This window comes from Vanellus vanellus (genome assembly GCF_965231255.1).
Source record: "Vanellus vanellus genome assembly, chromosome: 3".
Classification (NCBI taxonomy): Eukaryota; Metazoa; Chordata; class Aves; order Charadriiformes; family Charadriidae; genus Vanellus; species Vanellus vanellus.
In genome coordinates this window covers 87,442,651-87,456,333 of record NC_138907.1, presented here as the reverse complement: position 1 = coordinate 87,456,333, position 13,683 = coordinate 87,442,651, and the positions used below count along the sequence as shown (strand labels likewise).

General features: G+C 45.5%; 1 protein-coding gene across 1 annotated transcript in view; it reads right to left on the bottom strand.

Moving 5' to 3' along the window:
• Window positions 1-7,371, bottom strand: part of BACH2 (BTB domain and CNC homolog 2) — an 89,407-nt gene extending 82,036 nt beyond the window's left edge. Inside the window, exons 1-2 of the mRNA XM_082481779.1 lie at window positions 7,317-7,371; window positions 5,103-5,167 (exon numbers count right to left, since the gene is read on the bottom strand). The gene's annotated coding sequence lies outside the window, so the exon portion shown is untranslated. The remainder of the gene's footprint in view (window positions 1-5,102; window positions 5,168-7,316) is intronic.
• Between the last annotated feature and the right edge of the window lie 6,312 nt (window positions 7,372-13,683).

Below are 13,683 nucleotides of genomic sequence, written 5' to 3'. Positions count from 1 at the left end.
GCTTTTTCCAGAGAGCAGAACAATTCTGCTTCCAAAATTCTTTCATCACCACCTCTTCCCTACGCACTAAGCCTAACTCCTTTTTTTTAAAAAAAAAAAAAAAAAAAAAAAGAAGTTGATGAATTAACACAGCTAGACCACACCAGAAGTAAACTCTGCCTCTCCTTCCAACACAGACCCATTTACAAGCATTAAAGCCTGGGACTCACCAGACAGAGCTGAAGCTGCAGGCGAGCCGGTCATCAGAGCTAAGAGAAGGATTATGCTCGCTCTACAAATTCTAAAGCATTTGAATCTTATTTTTAGTTGTACACAAAGGGCAATAAATGGAAAATCTTATTGTAACCACCGCTTTTTCATGGCCACCCACACTTCCAACACCTACAGCAGAAGTATATAAATGCAAAAAACCCAGAACTCATGGCTCATCTGAACAAGGGATGCAAACTAGGTAATTGCTGTTACTTTTTTTCCAGTTTGTATTTAGAGCGCCGTTATATTCTGTTAAACATCAAGGATGGCTATTCACATGCAGTGTGTATCTGCTGTCCAGGATCCTGCAGGATTTTCATACATTTAATTAATTGTTTTCTCTCAGCTACCTGGCGGAGTCCTTCTCTAAGTTAGCTGACCACTGACCAATTTTCAAATGATGAAACAGAGGAGGTGCCTCTCCCTAACTCTCAGTTTCTCCCACCACTGCCCAAACTACTGAGGTACAAGGACTTAATGCTTCACTTACCTGTGAGAAATTATGCCGAATGCTCTACCCAGAAACTAGCAATTAAAAAAAAAATCCCTTTACACTCATAATAGTAGAAGAACTTCAAACAAATTGGTGTCAAGGATGATTTCATTGTGTTTAAATCCACTTTACTTCAAGTCACTTTGCAAATTACTCTTTAATTTCAGAGCTGAAACTCCCGTGCCTACTACGATGCCAGTTTACCCTCCTGTCTGTCCTATGCCTGATTCTTTCCATTCACTGAAAGCAACACAAGCATGAACCTAATTATCATCTGAAAACCTGCAGAAAGCTAACCCAATTAGCTGAGAAAAAAGAAATAAAGAAAAAAGGTCTGTCTTAATAGCAGACTGAACAAGACTATAGGTGATGCCATGTCTGGGGATGGGGAAAGGAGAGTGAACAATCTCACGTCACGAATTACCTTGCTGTCTCTGAAAATACAAGTTATTATAGCCAGAAAAGCATCCACTACAACACTTTTATTTCTCAACTCTTCGCAAACAAACAGGAAACACATCCCGTAAGCTCGCAATCAATATTTAACAAAATAATCTAAAGACAAAGAGCCAGCTCCAGAAAAATGTACCTTTACCTGCACTTGCCCATTAATTGCCTGCTAGACCCAAGGGCCCATCGCCTTCCCGCAGCCCCCCGCCAAGCCGAGGGCAGAGCCGGCCGCTCTCAACGCAACGCCGCTGCAATCAGGTGTGTGCTCTTCTGGCGAGGATTTAGGTCGTCGGACCCATGTGCCGAACGCTGCAGAAGCGCGGGTATCTAAGTATTATGAAAATAAATGGGTCATACACCACTGAGCCAACAACCACACCACCCCCAAGGCGGGCGCTGAATGACTGTGCAGGGCTCTTGCCAGAGGGAGAGGAGAGGTTGAACCAGCAGTGAAAACAAAACCGATGCGGTGAGATGGATTTTACTTTTCACCGGTTTGGGTTACAGAGAAAGTTGATCTCGCCATCACCATCTATCTCTCAGTCTTTTCTGTTTCAAAAAAAAAAAAATAAAAAATAAAGCAAACACGTGGGCAGGTAAGCCGTCCTGCGGAGATGAGCCGGCATCTCACCCCCCGCCCCCGGCATGGGGAAGTGCCGCCATCCCCGTCCCCGGCAGCGGAGGGAGGGCTGTGACTCAGTCCCTCGGGCTGACACACACGCGCACCCGGGCTGTCACCTGCCGCAGCGAAAAATAAAAGTCCTCGCCACAACACGGCGGCCACGTGGGAAACACCGAGTAAACAGATCAATGACACCGGGCGCCCACGCGGCCCGTCGCGCCGCTGGGGTGATGAACAAACAAACCTGTGGTCAATGGCAGCAAAGGGGAGAGCTGTCAGAATAATTCGGTTCCATACGGCGCACTATACGGCAACAAACACCACTGTCCTCCTCCGTTGTACCAGTTAAACACAGCTAAACACCAGCAGGATGCTCCTCCTGGCCATACAGCCCGCGGTCACTGCGTGTCCCTGGGTGGGGATGCCTCCGGCACGGGGCTCCTGGTCAGAAACACCCAGAGAGGGATGTGGTCTCACCGCCCACACACGGCTGCACACGCAGCCGCTGTGCATGAAGCTACACCAGCACTTTTCCAACCGTACTGAATGTATCTGTCCAAATATATATTTTATTTTTTTTAATGTTATATACTTATATATAACTATTTTTTATGTATAAATACAGGCTGGGCAGAGAATGGATTGCGGGAAGCCCTGAGGAGAAGCACTTGGGGGTGTTGGTGGATGAGAAGCTCAACATGACCCAGCAATGTGCGCTCACAGTACAAAAGGCCAACTGTATCCTGGGCTACATCAGAAAAAGTGTGGCCAGCAGGTTGAGGGAGGTGATTCTGCCTCTCTACTCTGCTCTGGTGGGACCCCACCTGGAGTACTGTGTCCAGCTCTGGAGCCCCCAACACAAGAAGGACATGGACCTGTTGGAGCGGGTCCAGATGAGGGCCACAAAGATGATCAGAGAGTTTGAGCACCTCTCCTATGAAGACAGTTGGGGTTGTTCAGCCTGGAGAAGAGAAGGCTCCGGGGAGACCTTATAGCCCCTAAAGGGGCTACAGGAAAGCTGGTGAGGGACTCTTTATCAGGGACTGTAGCAACAGGACGAGGGATAACAGTTTTAAACTGAAAGATGGTAGATTTAGATTAGATATTAGGAAGAAATTCTTTACTCTGAGGGTGGTCAGACACTGGCACAGGTTGCCCAGAGAAGGTGTAGATGCCCCATCCCTGGAGGTGTTCAAGGCCAGGTTGGATGGGGCTTTGAGCAACCTGATCTAGTGGGAGGTGTCCCTGGCCATGGCAGGGGGGTTGGAACTCGGTGATCTTAAAGGTCCCTTCCAACTCTAACCATTCTATGATTTTAAAATATATACACATATATGTATATATGAATAGAAAAAAATATATTTAATCAACAGATATATTTGCAGCAAACACCTATCAAAAGCTGTCCCCAGCCACACAGGCTGGGGGTGCAGCCTGCCTCGGGTGCAGAGGCACTGATGCTGTCGAGAAGCACCTGATCATGCCAAGGGACCGACACAGCGCTGGCAGCAGTCAATGGCTTTATGTATTCTCAACAGGGAGGCAGCAGGAGTAACCAGATTAATCAGCGGCAAATAAGATTTCCCCTAAATTGTAGGAAAATGCTTTTTGGCAGTTGCGAGTGCGACACCCAGGGCAGGATGCCATGGGAGTTTGTGAAGCTCCCTTGGATGGGAGATGCTCCACGCAATGCATGAGGTGCAGAGCTCTGATATGCCAGTACCATAAAATGAGCAACAAAATCCCTTCTCCACTATAAAAACAACACTCCAACAGGAAAACATACCAGAAAAATAATTGAATCCATATATGGCCACATCCTGCATCAAAATCCAGAAGGATAAAACCACCTATGTCCTCAGGTATGGACATGGCACTTGGGAAGTAGGTTTGGTACCAATGTTTGGTAAGTCAATGTTCAAAGGGATGCGACTTCGCCTTCAGAAATCTGACTTCCTTCTTAATTCAGTCAAGTTACCTGACCTTTTGGTGCAGATTTTAAAGAAGATACATTTTTCCCAGGCTGTGGTAGTAGGCGGGTAACAGACATTTAATCACCAAAATCTGCATCTTAAAATTTTACATTATTTACATCTGCCTACAGATGGTCGTAGGAAAGATTTCAATTAATCTTCTAAAAATTTTTTTGAAATATTCTGAAGAACTGGTACCTAGCAAATATGAAATCTGTGTGCAGAGGTTTCTGAGTTTCGTGTTGCCTTTTTTTTTTTTTGCCTAAACAAAGCACTTAAAGGCCCTTGCTGAATTCTCAACACTGCATAAGCAGTACAAATTAGAACCATTTATTAGACACAAAATACCATTGATTGGGATGTTATTTTTGCCGCTTTTAAAGGAAAACACACTGGGGTAAAACAAAGCGAGAAACGTGAGCAGAGTGTGGAAATTTCCAGGAATCACCGCCTGTCTCCGCTGGGATGCCCGCAGCCCTGCCCCAGCATCTGCTCCAAGGCACGGCCACGTCCCCAGTGCCTGAGCGAAGCCCCGGCCGTACTCTGCCATTAGTGACCATTTGGGATAACGAACTGTGAGCCGCCCAGCGAAGAGCACAGCTTCTCCCTAATTCCTGTACTCCCTCATTAAGTTTAACCTGCTCAGGATTAATTCCCAGGGAACCTAGAGAGAAATTTATTTTTTTTTATCTCATACTATCACAGAGTTTTGCAATCTGCTCTGTCAGAACAAGGAAGACACTTTCTGCTTTGAATTCAAACATCATTCTGTACTATTTTTACGGAGATCACATCAACCGGCATCCTAGTAGTATCATAAAAACTAAATAATAAGTGGAAGGGGGGGAAGGGTATACTTGTTTACAAAATACACTGCACCCTGGAAAAGCAAGAAGAATACGGTTGTTACAGCTGGGTCAACCGTGTGCAACTGCTCTTTCCAACAGGGCTAATTAACAAGAGAAAGTTCGCTTCTTCCTATGGGAATTGCTGTAACAAGGCAACCGTTACAAGCAGAGTTTGTTCTCAAAAAAAGCCAGACGGTGGGAAACACTGAGAAATTAAGTAAGCAACCATCAGCCTGCCCTCGCATCTACCTCTGCTGGCACAGATCTGCGTGCACAACGGATGCAACCCCGGCCAAGAACCTGCGAGGTGACACACGTGTTTTCTAGGAGTTAGCTAGGAGTTCGAGCACACACCATATTTTAAAAGCTTGGCATATCTCAAGCACACAACCATAGTAAAAAGAAAAAAAAGCAAAAGAAAAAAAGGAAAGCAGAAAAAAGGAAAAAGCAAGGAAAGCACATACTTGATGACGTCTCCCATATCCTCACACTGTTTTTCAAGTTTATTTGGCCCTCAGACCTCCTTTAACTGTTGGAAATGGAGACTTCTGATTATTTGCAGCACAACAATCAACAAGACAAAACTTCCTATGCACTTCTTGGAATGAGAAAGGCTTTTTTTCCATTTATGTCTATTCAGTTTCTGGGTGTTTTTTCAAGTCCCCTAAGAAGGATGCCATTTTTAAAGTTAGTTCCTCTGAAAGGGTTTTCAATAGTGAATTTGCAAGATGCCTAATGATAAGCTTTTCAGACATCATGAGAAAAGCCTGCAAAAAACTGTGAATAAGGCTTCCCAACCTCATGGGAATGGTGCTAAGTAGGACTAATGAACAAAGAGCTGTTTCTGCCCGCCTAGCTGTTACGACTCCGATTTTCAAGCTTTCTTCCCTTAAGACAAGCACTAGAAAAAAGTTTCAAGCCAGTTCCAAAATTCTGCAGTCAGAAGATTCCTGCTGTCGGGGGGTTGATTAATAACTGCGCCATATATTGCCAATGCCACAACGAAATGGCAATGCTCTCCCTTTTTCAGAAAACAAAATCAAACCAACACCTTGTAAGGCCTCTTTGACAGCGAGTTCTGTTACCACCCAGCCTCTCTCCAATGCCTACTACTTCACTATTATATTTGCTGATATTCATCACACCAGAAAAAAATTTCTCAACTCTTTAAAAATCGAATTTCCGTATGCATTAAAAACCCTGTCCTCCTTGTGCAATAGACTTCTCTTGTTTTAAATAATACTTTTAGTGTCACATAAGCAAATAAAGTACTTCAAACAAAGGTATGTTTCTAATAGAAATTCTTCAGTTCCAAAATACTCCTATTTTTTAGCAGTAGTGTTACAAATCAGTTCCCAAGATTAAAAACGATGTTAGCAAGCATTCAAGAAAAACTGACCAGCAATGAGTGTTGGCTTCACTGCCCTGTCCTGATTAATCATTAAATTCTGTCACATAAATTTGTTACTGCAGTGAACGAACAAGGGCAGGAACGTGCACAGTGCCACACTGCGAACCACAATTTTGTACTGTCTCTGGTGTCAAGCGACCTTTTGCCAAGCTGCTCTCTACCACCATCCGAAAGATAAAAACCTCCTAACCACAATGAGATTTGGTTATATTATTAAAAAAAATAATGCAATAAAGCTGTGCTCAAGCCTTTTTCCAAACTTGGCAGCTCTGGGGTGTCCCTCCCTCTGGACAGCATAGACCGTCACATCCACACCATCCTTATAATGGTCCAGAGGCTTCTTCCACCTGCAGATCCATCCCAGAATTAGGGTTTGAACTGCAGACAAGTTAAAAAGGGTCAAATCAATTTCTTCCCTCCAGAATAGCCAACCCATTCCATGCCCGGCTGATGCTATATGAGATTTCAGAGGAGGATTCAGCCATGATGGGGGATGAAACATGGGCACAGCACCACAGCCTCTCCCTGTCTTGGGAGGAAAAATCAAAGCACACAACACGCACCAGGAACTTCTACCCAGACTGAGGAGACACGAAGGGGTCTGCAGCCCCCCTAAATCCCCTTGGTCCCTCGTCAATCTGTGCACAGCTTTCTCCACCCTCCTACAGCCAGGTGGAGCAGCTAATTCCACCTGGAAGGAGCTGGAGGTGGCAATGAAGATACTACTGATGCTTAAAAACCCTTTCGGGGCAGCAGGCTCAAAGGAGAAGCAGCTCCAGGGCTCCTCAGAAGGGAGTATTTTGGAAAGCCCAAAGGAGAAGGATATGGGTTTTATGATGGGAAAAATACAGGGATGCCTCCTTTCCTGCTGAGCAAAGGATGGCGTCCAAACTTGTGTGAAGCACGAGCAGCTTCGGCACAGCACACCGAGGTAAGTGTACACACACTTATTCAGTTGTGGAAAAACCCCCCCAAAGCATAGTTTGGGGGATGGGGTGAAGAGAGCTATTTTAAGTACTTCTCGCTATGGTTTACTATGGTAGTAGAACACTCAGAAAAGCCTTCAAAATGACAATCACCATTTCAGTTTAAAAAGCAAGTAACTACTTCAATAACAAATTATTCACCACCTTTGCTGTTGAATTACAGCTTTTACAGTATTTTTCGGAAGTATGATGTTTACTGCCTCCACCTTGCTTTCCCGTGACCCTTTTTTTCTTTTTTTTTTTTTTTCTTTAAATAGAAAGGAATTTGAATCGTGACTTACATGTAACTTTTCTAGGTTCTGTGCTGGCTAAAATGTTCTCACGACGCAGGGAACAGGATCAATGGAGAAATTAAGAGGCTGCAGCAATCCATTAAGAAGTGGCCCTCCAAAGTTTTGTAGGGCAATGTTCTGGTAACTCAGTCGATAGCAACCTAAAATAAAATAAAGGCAGGCATTACAAAATTCAAGCACTGAATCTTCACAACTCCCCCTTCCCCCCGCGTTCTAATTCTAAAAACAGTTTTGGGTCCTGTTTTTTTAAACACAGAAGGTCTTATGTCAAACATGACAATCACATTATGGTCATTACATACCTCCTCTTACCTTTAAGCTGTAGATACATTACAACAAAGACTATGTTTTTCTTGTGTTTATATAGCAGCTAGACATATGAGGCCCCCGAGAAGAATTGCAGAACAGATAAACTAACACTTCTGTGATTATTCTACCAGATGATACCGCAGCTATGTGCACACTTAGGCACACGTACTAAGAAATTCTTTACTGTGAGGGCCGTGAGACACTGGAACAGGTTGCCCAGAGCAGCTGTGGATGCCCCATCCCTGGAAGTGTTCAAAGTCAGGTTGCAACCTGATCTAGTGAAAGATGTCCCTGCCCATGGCAGGGGTGGGTTGGACTAGATGAGCTTTAAAGTTCCCTTCCAACCCAAACCATCCTGTGGTTCTATGAAACTGCACATCACACCAGAAAGGTGTTCCAACAAAACTAGCAAAATGATATAACAGACTTTAAATAACAATACTGGCTTTTGTCAAAGCTTCACTTTGATTTTATCAAGCCAGGAACACCAAATTTGTTCCTTTGTTTCCTATTGTGGGGAGCTTCAGAGAAGCAATATAGAATCATAGAATCATGGGGTTGGAAGGGACTTCTGGAGATCATCTAGTCCAACCCCCCTGCCAGAGCAGGGACACCTTAGAGCAGGTTGCACAGGAACGCATCGTTTTGAATGTCTCCAGAGATGGAGACTCCACCACCTCCCTGGGCAGTCTGTTCCAGTGCTCTGCCATCCTCCAGGTAAAGAAGTTCCTCCTCATGTTTAGGTGGAACTTCCTATACTCAAGTTTGTGCCCGTTACCTCTTGTCCTGTCACTGGGCACCACCGAAAAGAGCCTGGCCCCATCCTTCTGGCACCCACCCTTTAAGTATTTATAAGCATGGATCAGGTCCCCCCTCAACCGTCTTTTTTCCAGACTAAAGAGACCCAATTCCCTCAGTCTTTCTTCATAAGAGAGGTGTTCCAGTCCCCTAATCATCTTGGTAGCCCTATGCTGCACCCTCTCCAGCAGTTCCTGTCCTTCTTGAGCTGGGGAGCCCAGAACTGGACACAGTACTCCAGGTGCGGCCTCACCAAGGCAGAGTAGAGGGGGAGGATGACTTCCCTTGACCTGCTGGCCACACTCTTCTTGATGCACCCCAGGATGCCATTGGCCTTTTTGGCCACAAGGGCACATTGCTGGCTCATGGTCATCCTGTTGTCCACCAGGACTCCCAGGTCTCTTTCTACAGAGCTGCTCTCCAGCAGCAACCTGTACTGCTGCATGGGGTTATTCCTCCCCAGCTGCAGCACCCTACACTTGCCCTTATTGAATTTTGTAAGATTCCTCTCCGCCCAACTCTCCAGCCTGTCCAGGTCTCTCTGTATGGCAGCACAGCCTTCTGGTGTGTCAGCCACCCCTCCCAGCTTTGTATCATCAGCAAACTTGCTGAGGGTGCTCTCTATCCCCTCATCCAAGTCGTTGATGAATATATTGAACAGGACTGGACCCAGTACTGACCCCTGGGGAACACCACTCGTCACTGACCTCCAACTAGACTCTGCGCCCCTAACCACAACCCTCTGAGCTCTGTCTTGCAACCAGTTTTCTATCCACCTTACTGTCCATTCATCTAACCCACTCTTCCTAAGCTTCCCTATGAGGATGCTGTGGGAGACCGTGTCGAACGCTTTGCTGAACACCATCAGCATAGTTCGGTATCCCCCAGTTAATGCCACGTGTCTCATACTCCTCTATCCACCCAAAAGCAAAGCTACCTGTCACACCAGTCCATGTCAAAGGAAAATTGGAGAGGGAATAAAATGCTCCGTGTGCCTACAGCAAATTCATCGTGCTGCCACCGCCGGGCAAAGGGCTCGGGGCTCAGCCCCCCGAGGGGAGGCACTGTGGGATGGGGAGGGCTGCCGAGAGCAGATCTGGGGCCGGGGGGCTGTGAGAGGGGGTGCACCCCCCCCAGCACCTGAATCCTGGCACCCCCACACAGCCAGATCCCACCCAACGTCTCCCGTCCCAGCTGACTCCGAAAAGGCTTCCCCCATCTATCAAGGAAGTGGTCACACTCTGAAGTGGTTGGGGAGGAGGGTGGGAAGGAAATACTTGTGGAAGGAGAAGTAATTAGTTTTAAGTTACTGGGATTTTCAAGTTGAAGTTTTTGAGTTGCCAGTGCCCAACACTTCATTGTTTTCCCGGAAAAAAATTGTGAACGCTTAACTACTATTTACTTGAACATTACTTATCTATTTAATTTATTTAATTATTGGTGACTGGGAGTGGAAAGGAAGATGATTTTCTTTTGAACAGAAGGGGACAGCAGCAGTACAAGCAGTGGCATGTATCTATCACTGCAAGGGCTGCGTCTGCAGAATTACCACAAACTAAAGCTAGATAAAGGGGGAGGTGAGGGGAAGAAAAATAAACCCGGAAAGTTTGATTTTTTAAAAAAAGCATACTATTATTTTTCTGAAACTTGCAAAATGAACTCTCCAGTAAAAACTTCTGGTTTCTCAAGAAATGTGTACTGACCCCATAAAAAAGCTAAAAAAACACTGCAAATGAAATGTGTGGTAGTTGTTTTTTATAAGTATGCGGTTCCTGGTAAAAAAGTTCTATTCTTTCTGAGCACCAATGCTACAGCATTTTGCTCCAAGCCTTGTAGAGAACTGGATTACTTATGAAAAGTAGGTTATTTCTTCTGGATGGCACCCATCCAACAGATGCTCAAAATACTGCTACCTGTAAGGATTACCTATATGGGTACTCGAAAAGAAGCAGGAGGCTACGCTAGGAACACAATGCTTGTGTCTCTTCAGTTTTAATTTCCTCCAACTGGGCATAACACTCATTGACAGACCGAAAGAGGACCAAATATTTATGGTCACAAATATACATTATCTAAATTGCCTATAAAACTAAAAATATAAACTCCAAATCTGTTCAGTCGTAAATCACTGGCAGAACAAAAATAACCGTTGCTTACTCGCTTACTCAACGGCCAATGGAATAAAACTAGGCAAGGCTCTGCTCTGTGTTTTCAAGGACAAGTTAGTTTTTGGAGCTAGAATTGCTCTTGCCGCAGCATATCAGAAGGAAAGGAGAATAAACAGAAGTGGGGAACAGGGAAACAAGAAAAAAAGCAGGGGGAGGAAGACTTTCAGTGCCACGCTTTTCTGAGAAGGTGTGATTGATGTTCACTGCTGTAGGAAGCATGAGGCTGCATCCCAAACATTTCATTCCCTCCTGCAAATGTCTCACTGCGTATCTCGCCCCATGTTCCCCAGATATTCTTGCCCTACGCGGGCCGATCGAGCCAGCATCAGGTTTTACACATGATCTAAAACATGAAAGCAGGAATCTCTCTGCCCAGGGGTCAGCTTAGGGTAGAATGAAACCTAACGCCCCCGCCTACACTCAACACGAGGGCTTCTTCATGCTTTCCATTCCGTAAATTAATTTTCTTTCTGAAACAGGCAAATTATTAAAAGCAAAACTGTCGCTACAGCTGGAAATTACAAGGAATACCAAAAACTGAGCTTATAGGAAATAAAGAGCCTACAGTACATCTACTGAAGAGTTTCAACATTTTAACATGCTGACCGGCCAGCTTTACAGCACGGGTAGAGCTGGATCCTAGGCAGGGGAAGATGCACTCTCCACTCCAAGGCTTGCTCACATCAAGGTCTCGGCTCTCAGCACCGACCTGCACACGTGGGCAATCAGTTAAAGCATCACGAGGTGCTACAAAATCATCGTTCAATGTCAACTTGAAGACCCAGCTCCTGAAGTCATGGAGCGTGCAAGGAAACTTAATTTTAAAGAGAAGCATCTGCCTTCACAGCTGCATAGAAAGCTAGAAAAAGTAACAGTACTTCAAAGCAGACATTATAAGCTTTTTTTTTTAAAAAAAACTTACATTGTTTAACAACCTCTTGTACACTTTTGAACAAGGTTACCTTTTCTCCCCCTTTCTGAGGGCTTCCAGTACTACTTGGAGGCTCAATCTATCACTGAAGAATGCAAATGCAAAGGACACCACAACTGGCAGAAGAAGGATGCATGAAGCTAAGAAAGTATTTACTTCAAGAAAACACCTTCCAGCTTGGATTTCTGTTATACAGAGCGTGTGTTTCAAAGAGAGGTTTTGTTGTTAATGTAAAACAATGAGAGCTTTGATGCTTAAGAGGAGGAAAACTGATAAATTCTTCGGTTTGCAATGAACAAACCAAGAAAAAAGATTTGAGAAAAGCGCAATGAATGTACCTGGGTATCACTCCGGTTAGCATGAAAGATGTTTCAAACACAGCAAATCATGCAATCATGCTCAAGAAAACCAGAGAAGCTGGGCGGACAACGAGGGAGGCGAGCAACAAATACGCAGTTGGGTTAGCAAACACACCACACAACGGGCGTGTAAATTAAGGCTGAGTAAAACGAACCCACATGACAAGACGAGTTGGTGAGCTTCTCACAGACACGGACAGGAGAAAAAAAGATATTTAAGGAAGGCTGCGCACCAGCGAGCAGGAAGAAGTGAGCGCAGATGTACAAAGAGAGCTGCTGTTCTCTGAAGCGACGGCTCACTTGGCGGATGCAACGCTTCTTACACACAAACGTGCGCAGAAATTAGTCCCAGTGAAGTCAAGGATCCCAGGCTGTTACATGCAATACCATCACAGTTTAGCAAACGTGTTTTCTTTACGTTTTGTGTGCTTTTGAGGGAAGCTGAAGAATATTTCTTTCTGGTTGAAACAGCTTCATTGGAACATTTGTAGCTTGCAACTGCTTGAAGGATTGCCTAAGGCTGAGAAGGCATTTGCAATGTTCCTGACATCTAGTGCAGGATCTCTCCCTGAAATCTGTAAATTAAACCCAAGATGATATAAATACCTATGTCAGAAAAGACGCAGGGCCTGGCTTCGCTATCAGTGCATTTAATTTCCTCCTAATAACCTGCTCGGTTCTTCCAAAGAGAAGGAACGTGCTCGTCCATCACTCCTGCTTGTGCTCACGTGCAGCGTTTGGCCAGGGGCAGCCAAACCCAGGACTCCTAAGGGCACCGCAGCTTCTTCCCTGGTGCCCAGAGGTGGGATGCAGAAGACCACCACAAGCGAAGAGGTGTGGACCAGAAGCAGGGAGGTACCCACCCGGGACCGCGAGATCCGGCCCCGCGGTGCGTCCCTATCTGGGCGAGCTGTGTCAACAGTCAGTGGAGATGAGATTGAGCTGTTCGTTCAGATAATGGCAAAACCACGTGAGGAATCAGTCTGGCTAGAAACCACGACTGAAGGCATCGGGAGAAGCAGCAAGATAACCGCCACTGCGGGACTGAAGGGGAAGGCAGCTGCTGCTGCCCTGCGCTGGCCAGGGAAGCGCTCCAGGGGCTGCAAACTGGATATTCCCCAGCTACACTTAACAGCACCAACTGGGCTTAAACAGAAAACCCTCAGAGGAGCTGGGGGATGTGCGGGGGGGGGATTTTCCACCCCCTGTTGTCCTCTGGTTGCAGTTAACTCTGTGACACATCAACCAGGCTGGGCTAGGAGAGGGGGGGGACTGGTTCAAGAGCATCACCACAGGAACTTGGATATCTTTTAATGTAAAATCCGAATGACCTTATCATTGGAATATACTCAAAATAAAGCCACTGTTGAAAATATTTTATCTTGGTGGTATGACTCATGAAAGAATGGTTAGGTATAAAAGGGAAGTTAATATATGCTGTGAGAAAGACCCCCCCACAACATTATCAAATGACACAAGATGAATATTTATGCCCCACGCAGTAAAACCAATACACGGCAAAAGTCACAGCCTAATACTTTGTGTCAGATCTGGTGAAAATTCAGATATCTGGCTTATTTCTCCTTAAGGACTGGAGATTTTGGTTAATACACGTGCCAACAGGAGAAAATAAGGTGGTTCAGTGACAAGGATGAAATTGCTGTCCCTGAGCCCGGCATCTCGGAAGACAATGCTGCACTAGCCAGCACTGGGTGTCCCATGTACGGATGTTTCCCAGGGCGGCACGAAATGACACAGCTCGCTGGGTTTACACGCCGGGACTTCTGCCC